Raw genomic sequence first — 15,699 nt, forward strand, 5'->3', positions numbered from 1 at the left:
ACCACACATGCCGGTGCCCCCCTAATCTGCTCTGCTCGGTTGCACTAATCACAAATTGAGCCAATCCTTGCCAATCTCAGACCTTATTTAATTTTATGGCTTGTATGTTAGTCTGCAATGTCAGATTCTTAGATCGTAGGTTTTTTTTTTTCCCTTTCCAAGGATATCATCAAAATGTTTTGAAGCCTAAAACGGATCATTTTCAGACTGTCACATTTTTCTATTAAGTGTTTTAATAAATCAAACCGTGCAAGATGAACACACAGAGATGTAAATCGAAACAAGCAAGATGGAGAACTGCTGGCTGCTTTGTCATTTACATCTTATTACTAATAAGGCGCCGATGAAACAGTGAATGCAGCTGTTTAAGACTGAAATAAGCAATTAAGGGTGGGGAACCTTAACAAGGCGAGACCACTAAAATGAAGCATCAAAGTGTCACTTAAGCCAGCGTTTCTCAACCTTTAAGTATTTGTGACCCGAGTTTTCATAACAGTTTTAATCGTGCCCCCCTAACGTTTTTTTGAAACCCTAATAAAATTTATTTCTATATTTTTTGCTACCGATACACCGCTACAAGTTTAAAATTTCCCTACGAATAGCGAAATTACGCCACATACGGCAACATTTGCGCCCCTAGGGGGGCTCGCCCCACAGTCTGAGAACTGCTGACTTAAGCAATAAGGGCTTCATCAGCAGTAGTTGACTTCTCATTAAGAAACTGGATTGGAACAAACGGCCCTCCAGGACCGACATTGCCCACCCCTGCCCTAGATACAGTATGATCGCTTGCCACTTTTCTTGGCCATTCCTGTGGGTACGGTTGTGTTGTGGTTACGGCCTCGGTCTTGGGTTGAGGTATATTACGAGCACCTGGTGTGGGTGACTGCCATGTTCCCACAGGGGTCAGCAGCTGAGAAGAGACGTCGTCAACAGAAAGCAGAGTGGCGAGCGGGCACCAGCTTTTTGTCTGAAGACAAATGTTCGGTCTTCTTGTGCCGAGCTAGTAAGTCTCTTTGGTTGTGGCAGCTGTCCACGTGCAGGTAAGGCTGTACATGTGGGGCGCTATACAGTAGTTATACATAACGCTCATGTAAACAGTATAATTAACAATAGCAAATCCAAATAATCCATCCATCCATTTTCCAACCTGCTGAATCCGAACACAGGGTCACGGGGGTCTGCTGGAGCCAATCCCAGCCAACACAGGGCACAAGGCAGGAACCAATCCTGGGCAGGGTGCCAACCTACTGCAGGCAAACCCAAATAATGAACACAGGAATTTAGTTGAGAGGGTGGAGCATGAAGACCATCCGTGATAAGAGATTAGAAGGGGCACCTGCCAGTAGAGAGTTCCAGGAGTCAATGCAGGATACAACCAAAGCAGGGATAAGATAGAAAAGGAGAGGAATGAGCAAACACGGGGTACTTGGCGGAGGTGGAAGTAACAAAGCTGCTTAATGTGATGTGCATGGGTAGAACAAGAGGGGGAGGAGTCAAACAAAAATGACACCAAGGTTCCTCGCTGAAGAAGAAGGTCTGATGATCTCATCACCAAGAGGGATTGAAAAGGAGCTTGTGTTCTTCAGCGGAGCTTTAGTGCCAGTTAGTTGTGTGCAGAGGGTACAGACCTATAAATACCTGGGAGTGCAGCTGGATGATAAATTAGACTGAACTGCCAATACTGATGCTCTGTGCAAGAGAGGACAGAGCTGACTATACTTCATTAGAAGGGTGGCGTCCTTCAACATCTGCAATAAGATGCTGCAGATGTTCTATCAGATGGTTGTGGCGAGTGCCCTCTTCTACGCGGTGGTGTGCTGGGGAGGCAGCATAAAGAAGAGGGACGCCTCACGCCTGGACAAACTGGTGAGGACGGCAGGCTCTACTGTAGGCACAGAGCTGGACAGTTTGACATCTGTGGCAGAGCGACGGGCGCTGAGCAGACTCCTGTCAATCATGGAGAATCCACTGCATCCACTGAACAGGATCATCTCCAGACAGAGGAGCAGCTTCAGCGACAGACTGCTGACACCGTCCTGCTCCACTGACATACTGAGGAGATCGTTCCTCCACCACACTATGTGACTCTTCAATTCCACCCGGGGGGGTAAACGTTAACATTATACAAAGTTATTGTCTGTTATACCTGCATTGTTATCAGTATGCTGCTGCTGGAGTATGGGAATTTCCCCTTGGGATTAATAAAGTATCTATCTATCTATCTATCTATCTATCTATCTATCTATCTATCTATCTATCTATCTATCTATCTATCTATCTATCTATCTATCTATCTATCTATCTATCTATCTATCTATCTATCTATCTATCTAAAGAGGTCTACTCATTCCCTACTCCATTACACAACCACCACCCAGGACAATGGACAATTGTGATCCTAGCATCATAAATCAATTCATCCTGCTACTCCTCCACTTTTGGTTCTCATGTGCCCGCTGTCGCCACATTGGGCAGAAGCTGGGTTTGTGTGTTATTCTGCTGCTGTTGCTCATCTGTTTCAAGATCTCCTATGCCGTGCATACCGCACCCCACTGCTGCAAAAAGCCGCTCTGTGTAGCTGGCCGTTCTGCTATCTTGAACCGGCCTGGCCATTTTCTTCTGACTTCTCTCATTAACAGGCCTGCTGTTCACTGGATGTTTCTTTTTATTGCTCCATTATCTGTGAACTCTGGAGACTGCAGTGCTTGAAAATCCCATGAGGGCAGCTGGCACCACTAGGTCTGACACAACAAGCAGAACCCAGTTAGAGTCACTTTGCTCAGGCATCTGCAAATGTTACACTGAGCAATGACTAAGCCTCTTCAACATGTCCACATCCTCTCTCGCTCTCTCTCTCTCTCTCTCTCTCTCTCTCTATATATATATATATATATACTGAGTTTTTTGGAGGGGTGTTAATGAGCAAGTGGACCTCACAGAGTGACCACCAAGCATGTGGGCTGTTCACAGATCCATGGGGTGCACACATCAGGGTGTGTTTTGGGCGTGTATAGAAATGTAAAATGGAAAGCTTAATAAAGCATGGCAGGAAAGTGTGGTAGTATATTTGTTAATACTGTTAGATAGATAGATAGATAGATAGATAGATAGATAGATAGATAGATAGATAGATACTTTATTAATCCCAAGGGGAAATTCCCATACTCCAGCAGCAGCATACTGATACAAAAAACAATATTAAATTAAAGATTGATAATAATGCAGGTAAAAACAGACAATAACTTTATATAATGTTAACGTTTACCTACCCAAGTGGAATTGAAGAGTCGCGTAGTTTGGGGGAGGAACGATCTCCTCAGTGTGTCAGTGGAGCAGGATGGTGACAGCAGTCTGTGGCTGAAGCTGCTCCTCTGTCTGGAGATGATCCTGTTCAGTGGATGCAGTGGATTCTCCATGATTGACAGGAGTCTGCTCAGCGCCCGTCGCTCTGCCACGGATGTCAAACTGTCCAGCTCCGTGCCTACAATAGAGCCTGCCTTCCTCACCAGTTTGTCCAGGCGTGAGGTGTCCCTCTTCTTTATGCTGCCTCCCCAGCACACCATCGCATAGAAGAGAACGCTCGCCACAACCATCTGATAGAACATCTGTAGCATCTTATTGCAGATGTTGAAGGATGCCAGCCTTCTAATGAAGTATAGTCGGCTCTGTCCTCTCTTGCACAGAGCATCAGTATTGGCAGTCCAGTCCAGTTTATCATCCAGCTGCACTCCCAGGTATTTATAGGTCTGCACCCTCTGCACACAGTCACCTCTGATGATCACTGGGTCCATGAGGGGTCTGGGCCTCCTAAAATCCAACACCAGCTCCTTGGTTTTGCTGGTGTTCAGGTGTAGGTGGTTTGAGTCGCACCATTTAACCACGTCCTTGTTTAGGTTCCTATACTCCTCCTCCTGCCCATTCCTGATGTAGCCCACGATAGCAGTGTCATCAGTGAACTTTTGCACGTGGCAGGACTCCGAGTTGTATTGGAAGTCTGATGTATATAGGCTGAACAGGACCGGAGAAAGTACAGTCCCTTGTGGCGCTCCTGTGTTGCTGACCACAATGTCAGACCTGCAGTTCCCGAGACGCACATACTGAGGTCTGTCTTTAAGATAGTCCACGATCCATGCCACCAGGTAAGAATCTACTCCCATCTCTGCCAGCTTGTCCCTAAGGAGCAGAGGTTGGATGGTGTTGAAGGCACTAGAGAAGTCCAGAAACATAATTCTTACAGCACCACTGCCTCTGTCCAAGTGGGAGAGGGATCGGTGTAGCATGTAGATGATGGCATCCTTACGCTCCCACCTTCTCCTGAACTGCAGAGGGTCGAGGGCGTGATGGACCTGTGGCCTCAGGTGGTGAAGCAGCAGCTGCTCCATGATCTTCATCACATGCGACGTCAGAGCAACAGGCCTGAAGTCATTCAGCTCACTAGGATGTGATACTTTTGGGACTGGGGTGAGGCAAGATGTTTTCCAAAGCCTTGTGACTCTCCCCTGTTCCAGGCTCACGTTGAAGATGCGCTGTAGAGGACTCCCCAGCTCCAACACACAGGCCTTCAGAAGTCGTGGCAATACTCCATCTGGACCCGCTGTTTTGCTGGCACAAAGTCTCCTCAGCTCTCTGCTTACCTGGGCTGCTGTAATTGTGGGTTGGGGTAAACTCTCTCCTATGCTGGTTTCAGCAGAAGGATGGGTGGAGGGTGCAGTACTCCGAGGTGAGAGTGGGTTAGGGTGGTCAAACCTGTTAAAAAAGTTGTTCATCTGGTTTGCTCTCTTCACGTCTCTATTGATGGTGGAACCCCGCTTCGAGCTGCAGCAGTGATGATCTTCATCCCATTTCACACTTCCTTCATGCTATTATTCTGCAACTTCTGCTCCAGCTTTCTCCTGTACTGCTCCTTTGCCTCCCTGATCTGGACTCGGAGTTCCTTCTGCACACGCTTGAGTTCATGCTGATCACCGCCTTTAAAAGCCCTGTTCATCTGGTTTGCTCTCTTCACGTCTCTCTTGATGGTGGAACCCCGCTTCGAGCTGCAGCCAGTGATGATCTTCATCCCATTTCACACTTCCTTCATGCTATTATTCTGCAACTTCTGCTCCAGCTTTCTCCTGTACTGCTCCTTTGCCTCCCTGATCTGGACTCGGAGTTCCTTCTGCACACGCTTGAGTTCATGCTGATCACCGCCTTTAAAAGCCCTGTTCTTCTGGTTCAAAATGCCCTTGATGTCACTTGTAATCCATGGCTTGTTGTTAGCATAGCAGCGTACTGTTCTTACTGGAACTACAATGTCCATACAGAAGTTGATGTAGTCAGTAGTAGTAGTAGCCACTAAGGCAGTGGTTCTCAAACTGTGGGGCGGGCCCCCCTAGGGGGGCGCAAAGTAACAAAAAGGGGGGCATGAAGATGTGAAAAGAAGAAACAAGAATCGAAAATATGAAAAATACATCTATTGAAACCAAAACAAATTAACTTCAACTACATTCTGATACTAGAAAAATAAATATAGAGTTAGATAAATGTTGATAAAAGTTAAGTAGGTGTAATAAAATATGCATCTATGATATATCATTAATTAAAAAAGAACAAATTGGTATTAGTGGGCTCCTTTCAAAAAAACGTTAGGGGGGCGCGATTAAAACTGTTATGAAAACTTGGGTCGCAAATACTTAAAGGTTGAGAAACGCTGCACTAAGGCACAGAGACTCTACACCACACACTTAAATTATACTTTTATATAATTTGGATAAGATTAGCAGTAAAGTATAATACTGAATGAGCTTTCTGGCCACAAACTACAAAACTAATGTGTCATTCTTCTGTTGTTATAATTTTCATAGTTGCTCTGGCATCTGTAACAAGAAACATGCAAGCATCAGACAAAGCAAATAGATGCTGAACGGATGGAAAAACAGAAGGACTAGGCCTGAAAAATGTCTGCGCACCTCACTACTTCAATAATGAACAGGAAGGCTCTTTTCTGTCAACAGAGGGCGCTCATGATCTGAAAAATAGTTCTGATTCTAAAAGACTGGATGGAGCTGAATATGGATATTCCATGAAGAATTAAGGATAATTTTACAGTTGAAATCTATCTATCTATCTATCTATCTATCTATCTATCTATCTATCTATCTATCTATCTATCTCCCATACAGCATATTTAATGTCTATTATATAGTGCCTTTCGTATCTATCTGTCTATTATATAGCACATTTCATATATAATATACAGTGTCTTGCACATCAATCTATCTAGCTGTCTAATCCTGCCAACTACACTAAAATATCTATCTATCTACAATACAATACAATGCAATTTATTTTTGTATAGCCTAAAATCACTCAAGAAGTGCCACAATGGGCTTTAACAGGCCCTGCCTCTTGACAGCCCCCCAGCCTCGACTCTCTAAGAAGACGATGAAAAACTCCCAAAAAAAAACCTTGTAGGGAAAAAATCGAAGAAACCTCCAGAAAGGCAGTTCAAAGAGAGACCCCTTTCCAGGTAGGTTGGGCGTGCAGTGGGTGTCAAAAAGAAGGGGGTCAATACAATACAATACAATACACATCCATCCATCCATCCATTTTCCAACCCGCTGAATCCGAACACAGGGTCACGGGGGTCTGCTGGAGCCAATCCCAGCCAACACAGGGCACAAGGCAGGAAACAATCCTGGGCAGGGTGCCAACCCACCACAGATACAATACAGAGAACAGAACAAATACTCAATACAGTATAAAAATAAAATTTTACAAGTACTATCTATCTATCTATCTATCTATCTATCTATCTATCTATCTATCTATCTATCTATCTATCTATCTATCTATCTATCTATTATATAGTGCCTTTCACATCTATCTATCTATCTATCTATCTATCTATCTATCTATCTATCTATCTATCTATCTATCTATTATATAGTGCCTTTCACATCTATCTATCTATCTATCTATCTATCTATCTATCTATCTATCTATCTATCTATTATATAGTGCCTTTCACATCTATCTATCTATCTATCTATCTATCTATCTATCTATCTATCTATCTATCTATCTATCTATCTATCTATCTATCTATCTATCTATCTATCTATCTATCTATCTATTATATAGTGCCTTTCACATCTATCTATCTATCTATCTATCTATCTATCTATCTATCTATCTATCTATCTATCTATCTATCTATCTATTATATAGTGCCTTTCACATCTATCTATCTATCTATCTGTCTATCTGTCTGTCTGTCTGTCTGTCTGTCGGTCGGTCGGTCGGTCGGTCGGTCGGTCACAGACTGACTATAAGCCTCACAAATCACAAACTGAGGTTTTATCAGGAAGCACGGAGTCCAGATGCTGCTACATTTTATTCAAACAGCATTCAGGATCTGGAGATGGCACAACGCCCTTCTTCTCCCATAGAAGGTGACACCTCAGGCATGCTCATAAAAATAAATGCATACAGTTCTTGGCAGTGGATGTCTGATACCCGATAGAATAAAGTTTCATTTAAAACCTGACCCTTCTGTCACTTCACACTAAAGCCTGCATCAAATTAAACAGTCCTGTGATGAAGCCTCCAGATAATTGTGATCTCCTGATAGGATTCTATTTATCTTCCAAAGCCTGCATACGGCACACCTTGCACACGCGTTCTGTGTTTCAGCTTTAGGGCTAATTTCATAAAGATCACCATCCATTCCAGCAGTAACACCTGATCCGAAATCATAGACGATGTACTGTGTGCGTATCCTCATTATGTTTTCTTAAAAAAAAAACTATTCATGGTATATAAAATTCACAAAACAGACTGGTAATTATTTAGCAATCTTGCTAGCGTTAATGTCGCCGTTCAGCATGGACAGGATGTGCTCAGAATATTTGGAATCAGAGAACCATTGAACCGACCGTGGATGTAAGTGTGGTCACGCTCGCCCCCGACTATATTAGAAACATAGAGCGCAACTGACTCCGCCCCTTCTGACGGAGCGCTATAAAACCCGGGCTTCCCGGATACAGGGCGTCTATTGTCTACCCTAACTGATTGAAGGACGGAGGTCTCTTCTGAACAACACACACACACACACAGTTTTGACTGCGCCATCGCGTGTTACTTATTCTTTTAATTTTTGTACTCAATTTGGCTTGCATTCCAACATTTCACACCTCTGGGTTGTGTCATTTCCTCCTACTCGACACACAATACACAGGCAGCGTGGTGTAGTAGGTAAGGATTTGGACTTTATACACTAGGGTTGTAGGTGGTGTCAATGCTGACACAATGTGACCACGAGCATGTCACTTCACCTGTCTGTACTCCAGTTGTGGGGGTAGGGGGCGTGTAAGGTTGGTTGGCAGATCTGACCCTCAAAAAAACATTTCAGCTTGGCCATGTGATCTTTTACACATTTAAGCTGAGTAATGGACAGGCGATTACCTTCACTTAAGCTATACTGGTAAATTGGTTCCCTTACGCACAGCACAGAAAATCACCCAGGTGGAATTGACACTTAGAAGCGTTAAAATTAATAATGTGACACCATCGATCCCTTAGATAACACGTTTCAGTGTTGATTTACCACTGTCGATTTTGCTGTGTTCAATCAAGGTGTTTGACTTAACAAAAAAACGCTAAAAATTCAAGTGTTACGCTTTGCATGGTGAGAAGCAGAAATCTAAATTAAATACTGGGTCTGAAATGGGCTGTGTGGTTCCTCTGGTAGCACCTTGCTTGACCAAAAAAAAAAATTCTGAAAAATTCTGTTCTTTGGGCTTCCAAAAAATTCTTAACACATGGATCAAACAGAAATGGATCATGAAAGGTATGGATGCTCCCTAGCAGGACTCTGACAGACCAAGAAAACCTGAGCTCAGCCTGTGCTGTTGTATGCAGCAAATAGTAGAGTTAAAAATCAGGAACCCGCTGGGATTTTATAAATCTTTTAAAGAAGGTGAATCAAAAAGTAAAGGCAATTTTAAAATGACGTAGTAACCGCAACGTGCAACACGTCGTTTGCAATGGCTTATGGGTAATCTGAACACGCACAGTGCGGCGCTCTGTCGTTAGTCTCGTCGAGGTCAGGGTCAAGTGACGTCCATTAGCGTCCACTTCATTGAAGGTTAGCCACAGTACTAAATCATCTCCATTATATTGTCTAACTATGGACTAACGCAGATATAATCTCTTTGGAATAATTTTGGGACCCTTTCCAGCAGGGTGGCATGGTGGCGCAGTGGTAGCGCTGCTGCCTGGCAGTAAGGAGACCTGGGTTCGCTTGCGTGAAGTTCTTCTCCCCGTGTCTGCGTGGGTTTCCTCCAGGTGCTCCCGTTTCCTCCCACAGTCCAAAGACATGCAGGTTAGGCGCATTGGCGTTCCTAAATTGTCCCTGGTGTGTGCTTAGTGTGTGTGCCCTGTGGTGGGCTGGCGCCCTGCCTGGGGTTTGATCCTGCCTTGCCTTGGCTCCAGCAGACCCCCCCATGACCCTGTGTTAGGATATAGCGGGCTGGAGAATGACTGACTGACTGACCCATTCCAGCTTAAAGCAAATCAACATTTATTGAAGGTTAGATGTTCTTTTTTTCTTCTTCGTAGCTATTCTCATTTTTCTATGGGGTCAATATGTGATTTGACTAGACTTCTCCAATAGAGGTGATTTTAACGGCCAGATGCTTTTCCAGACCCCAACCCTCCCCATTTATCCAAGCTTGGGAATGGCTTCAAAATGGAAACTGGGTTTGATGATAGATCTTCTGAGATGTTTTTTGTGACGTATCCTTCACATCTGTAGATACTTCTTGTGAACAGCAAACTGAAAATGTCTTATTTTATTGATCAAAGTACATCTAAACCACACGTCCAGTGTCGTTTCATTGGTTGAAGTCTCAAGTTTACAAACTGTTGGTTCCAGATGGCTTTTGTTAAAGTCGCCAGTTGAGGGTTTTGCAGTCTTTTTCCATCCTCCACTGTATTTTGTATTCAGTATATACAAGAACAATACAGCAATGTGTGTGTTATTAGATAAAACAGATTGTGTTTGTTGATTATTGTAATTTAGATAAAGACCAGATCAAATCTTAAGATGTATTTTTTACACACGTATGTTTTTTTCCAAAGTGTTCACATACGTTTTGTTGTCACTGAATGACTAAATGCGCCTTGTGGCGTCCCCTCCACGGCTTGCTCTTACATATAGCGTTCGTCGCAGCCTTTGTTAAACCACATTTAGGCAACTAAAGATGGAAAAGCGCTGAATTCGGTTTGGATGGCCTTTCCTTAATACTCGGATTTCTTTGGAGGGAACACGACGGCTAGTTGGTAGAAGATCTGAATGAATCTGCCGTCTTGCTAAATTGTTTTCAGCGACGATCTCTGCTTGGCTTTGACAACGCGTGTTATCTCAAAAGTCTCTTCTTCATTTTTACACTCCTTCTCATTAAACCTACAGAGATTTGGAAATCACACCTTTAAGAAAACCACACCCAACGTGATTACCCGCGATCCAATGACAGAGCGTCTCCGCTGGAGGGCCTACTCGCGCTGTTCTCCAATTGGCCGCTTGCACCTCCCCGCGAATCGCCACGCTCCACCCCAGCGCGCTGACGTCAAAGCGGCGCTCAGGGTTGGAGAGCCAGCGGGGCCAAAGCGGTCGAGAAGCGCAGCGGATTTCAAGCGAGGAAGCGACCTGCCCGGGGCGCAAGTCACAGGTAAGGCTGGGCTTCGTCGCTGTGTGTCGCCGAACTGTGTATCCCATATTTCGAAGGAGAAATCGTAGGTTAGGCGAAAAAAAAAAGAGAGCGAGCGGCTGTGAACGCGCAGGCGCGACCGGACGGCTCGGGATGCTGGCATGCTGCGCTAAAGCACGGCTTTGGAATGGCACAGCTGGACGGCACTTGTACTCACCTGGAGCGCGCGCGGCTCGGGCATCGTTAATACTCCTGCTAAGATGGAGGATGCCGTCTGGCAGAACCTTCACCTTCAGGCATATTTCATATTGCGTGTCGCCGCCGAGACGCTAGATACAAACTGCTCTTTTCCTTCGATAGCAAATAACCAGCCACTCGGAGCTGGGCGGGTATCAGGGTGCCAATGCCTCGGACGAGCTGACGCCGTAATCGCCTACCTTGTCGGGCATAGACTGGAGTCGAGGTGGTGGCTGTACGAATGAAACAAGCGAAGCCACCGCTTAATCAGACGCAAAGATATAAAGCATGTTTTTGTTAAATTGCGAGGGGGGCTTTCTTAACATGTCTTCCAGATGGCACAGTAGGTGAAAGAAAGCATGTAAATTATCGGAATTTTGAGACATGCCATGCCAACGTAACCATGTTTTCGTACTGAAGGGTTTATCTGTAAGGGAGGGTTCAACTTTAAGCTTTACCTTTGGTCATGCATGGCCTTCTCCAGAACTTTCAATTAAATCCAGAAATCTGCACCCTTTTGTGTGTGGGTGTGTTTTCTGTGAGTGGCTTGGCATCCCTTCAAGCATTACCTGTTGCCCACCAGCCACAGCCACATTTCTAGATAACTTCAAAGTGGAGTGCATTGATATGTAAAAAAGATGTAAATGTACAGTTGGAAACTGAGTTTCATATGTAGATCTGTAGCCGACTGTGTACATATGGTAAAGTGGGTCTGCACGTCCAAAGACTTTTTATCCTCACGTGCCATCCTTTAATGTGGCACAAGTTGCCGTCCATCAGTCTTTATTTTACGCAACCAGTTTCATAATGTGGACTGGGGATGTGGACAGGGTCGCTTTCTGCCTTGTGCCTTTCTGCCGAAATAAGTTCTCTGTCAACCCGAGACCCTGGATAAGCAAATGTGGGCGAGTGGTTGGATCTTTCGCAATGAGCAGTAACTAAAGACCCTTTTCAAAAGCACATACCAATACAATTCAGAACAACGCACATATTCACAATGTGAATTTCCCATTGTGATTAATAAAGTATCTATCTATCTATCTATCTATCTATCTATCTATCTATAGCAGTGTAATCTGAAGAGAAGCAAACTGGAAACAAGTGAAGAACCGGCAGGTTGAGTGAGTTTCTTGAGTGTCGCAAGGCGAGCCATGAGTTCAATCTGATCAGGCTGGCATGCAGTTTCAAGTGAGGCAGATGAAGCAGTAGAACTACCTGAATATTACAGGTACACAAATTCTCTTACATTATATGTACATATACTTACTGTAAATAAATATATTAGCTGATGAATTTATCCAAGGCAACTACACCATTTCAGATACAATTGGTTGGATTCCTTTCTACAGGCGGGTGAAGGGACTCGCTTATAGTCACACATTGACAGTAGTGGGATTTGAGCCAACTATGTCAGGGTGTGAAGTCCAAAGCCTTAACCACTACGCCACCCTTGGATATAAATATGCAGTCGGACGCACATTTTCCATCACACATAACAGGAGCGGCACGCTTACACCTGCAGCTGCTCAAGCCAGACCTGAACAGTTATCCCGACTGCGTGACTTTGTCTTGTGAATGTCCAAAGCCTTAGCAATTATGCCACATTGCCTGCCTAAACAGTCACCCACTCGCACGTCTTCGGGATCTGGAAAGAAGACTGGAGATATGACCAGTGAATTAACGGTGTGCCTTTGTCCTGTGAATGTGAAGTAAAGATAACATGCAAAGTCCTCACAGAAGGCCCCTGCCATGTCAGGAATGAAACTGGGTCTCAGCACGGTATGGAGCCACAGCGCCCCCCGCCACAGCATATTGGTGTAAAGCAGGGGTCCCCAATTCCGGTGTTGGAGGGTCCTAGTGGATGCAGGTTTTCATTCTAACCCTTTTCTTAATTAGTGACCTCTTTTTTTTGCACCTAGTTAACTTCATTTTAATTAATTTGTTCTTGAAGACTCTGACCCCTTAGTTGTTTCTTTTTCTTTAATTATCAGTCAAACAATCATGAGATACAAAATGAGCCAAAACAACTGGTGTCCATCACACAATATCTGAAAATAAAGAAAGGTCCCCTAAACATTGTCACAGCGCTGTTAGAAAAGAGAAAATCCACAATTTCGGACATGTCTGCTAATGCACAATGAGAGGAGCAACAAGCTGTGGAATTAATGAACGACAAGAATCGGAGCCAAATTAAGCAGTTGGTTGGAGTGTGAGGCCTTGACTTAGTTGGTCTCCTGTTGGCTTCCTCGCTTCACGTTTCATTTCTGTTTGGGTGCCATTTAAGAAAAGAAATGAGGCAATTCAGAGGAACGATGAAGACATTCAGGGGAGCAAATCTTAAAAAATAAGTCAATTAAAATGAATTCAAACGAAGTTAATTAGCAGCAAAAACAGGTCACTGATTGAGAGAAGAGTTGGAATGAAAACCTACAGCCATTGGGGCGCTCCAACACTGGAGTCGGGGACCCCTGGTGTACAGTGTGTGTCGATTATGACTGGAGGTCCATCATGAAAGGAAACCAAACATCAATAATCCCCTTTAACTTCACTGTGGTGGGATGAGGTCACTGCCTTACAACTCAATTTGTAAGCCTGTGGAGTCTGTCAGTTGTCCCTACATCTGTATGGGTGTTTTACTCCTTTATTCTACAGATGTTCAGATTAGGGTATAGGTCAGTTCTGTTTGTATAGTATAGTACGTACTGTATATAATATATGGGTGGCACGCTGGTACAACTGCTTGTCAACAAGGAATCCGTAGTTCGCATCCCGGGTCCTCACTGCGTGGAGTTTGCATGTTCTCTCCGTGTTCATATGGGGTCTCTGATTTCCTCACACTGTCCAAAGACATGCAGGTTAGATGAAACAGTGACATTAAACTGACCCCTGGTGTGTGGGTGTGTGTGTGTTAGCCCTGCAGTGGACCAGCAGCCTGTGAAGTGTTTGTTCCTGCCTTGTGCCTCATGCTAGCTGGGATAGGCTTCAGCCGCTCCCAGCGCACCTGGTCTGGATTAACCGGGTTGGAATATAATATAATATATAATACAGTATGTGCCTCTCTGTTAGGAGACCCGGGTTCGCTTCCCGGGTCCTCCCTGCATGGAGTTTGCATGTTCTCCCCGTGTCTGCGTGGGTTTCCTCCCACAGTCCAAAGACATGCAGGTTAGGTGCATTGGCGATCCTACATTCTCCGTAGTGTGTGTGTGTGTGCCCTGCGGTGGGCTGGCACCCTGCCCGGGGATTTGTTCCTGCCTTGCACCTTGTGTTGGCTGGGATTGGCTCCAGCAGACCCCTGTGTTAGGATGTAGAGGGTTGGATAATGACTGACTGACCTATCTATGTATGTTATATATAGTGACTTTATATCTATCTACATACCTACCTATGCTGTACATAAAGCTTTTATATCTTTCTTTATATCTATGATCTATATAGTGCCTTTATTTTTATGTATCTATATTGTATTCATCACCTTTATACCTGTCTATGTTATCTATAGGGCGGCATGGTGGCACAGTGGGTAGCGCTGCTGCCTCGCAGTTAGGAGACCTGGGTTCGCTTCCCGGGTCCTCCCTGCGTGGAATTTGCATGTTCTCCCCGTGTCTGCGTGGGTTTCCTCTCACAGTCCAAAGACATGCAGGTTAGGTGTATTGGCGATTCTAATTTGTCCCTAGTGTGTGCTTGGTGTGTGTGTGCCCTGTGGTGGGCTGGTGCCCTGCCCAGGGGTTTGTTTCCTGCCTTGCGCCCTGTGCTGGCTGGGATTGGCTCCGGCAGACCCCCATGACCCTGTAGTTAGGATATAGCGGGTTGGATAATGGAGGGATGGATGGATGGATGGATACAGTATGTGTGGTACAGTGGTAGCACTGCTGCCGTGCAGTAGATAGGCCGTGGTTCTCATCCCGGGTTCTCCCAGCATGGAGTTTGAATGTTCTTCTTGTGTTGGTTTTCTTCCAAAGTCCAAAAATTTGCTGGTTATGTGGATTGGCGATGCTATGTTGACCCTAATGCGCGTTTGGTGTGTGTGTGAGTTTATGAGTTCACCCACTGATGGACTGGCACCCTGTCCTGGGCTTGTTCATGTTGTACCATATGTTTGCTGGGATAGGCCCCGATTCGATTTGAGTTCAAGTCTGGGCTCTGGCTGGGCCACTCGAGGGCATTCCCAGAGTGACCATTGGGTTTCTTAACCACTTTGTGATTGTTGTCCTTCTGGAAGTTTCTCTGATTTCCACACAGGTTCTCTTGCATTCACCAGAGTGACCATTGGGTTGTTGGCCACTTTGCGGTGGTTGTCCTTCTGGAATTTTCTTTCATTTTCACACAGGTTCTCTGGAGTTCACTGGAGTGACCACGGGGTCCTTATGGAAGTTTCTCCCATTTCCAAACATATTTTCTGGAGTTGACCAGGGGTGACCACTGGGTTCTTGGTTACTTTGTGTTTTTTTTTTTTCCTCTGGAAGTTTCTCCCATCTCCACACAGGTTCTCAGGAATTCACCAGAGTGACCATTGGGTTGTTGGTCACTTTGTGGTGGTTGACCTTCTGGAAGTTTCTCCCACTTCCACACAGGTTCTCTTGAATTCAGCAGAGTGACAATTGGGTTTCTTAACCACTTTGTGATTGTTGTCCTTCTGGAAGTTTCTCTCATTTCCACACTGGTACTCTGGAGTTCACTGGAGTGACCACGGGGTCCTTTTGGAAGTTTCTTCCATCTCCAAACATATTATCTGGAGTTGACCAGGGGTGACCACTGGGTTCTTAGTTAC

At 44.8% G+C, this 15,699-nt stretch overlaps 1 protein-coding gene across 2 annotated transcripts in view; it reads left to right on the forward strand.

Moving 5' to 3' along the window:
* The first annotated feature begins 10,592 nt into the window (after window positions 1–10,592).
* Window positions 10,593–15,699, forward strand: part of camk1b (calcium/calmodulin-dependent protein kinase Ib) — a 216,418-nt gene continuing 211,311 nt past the window's right edge. For both annotated transcript variants that reach the window (XM_028824645.2, XM_028824644.2), the window contains exon 1: window positions 10,593–10,715. The gene's annotated coding sequence lies outside the window, so the exon portion shown is untranslated. The remainder of the gene's footprint in view (window positions 10,716–15,699) is intronic.

The sequence above is a fragment of the Erpetoichthys calabaricus genome, chromosome 18, assembly GCF_900747795.2.
Source record: "Erpetoichthys calabaricus chromosome 18, fErpCal1.3, whole genome shotgun sequence".
NCBI classification, from domain to species: domain Eukaryota; kingdom Metazoa; phylum Chordata; class Cladistia; order Polypteriformes; family Polypteridae; genus Erpetoichthys; species Erpetoichthys calabaricus.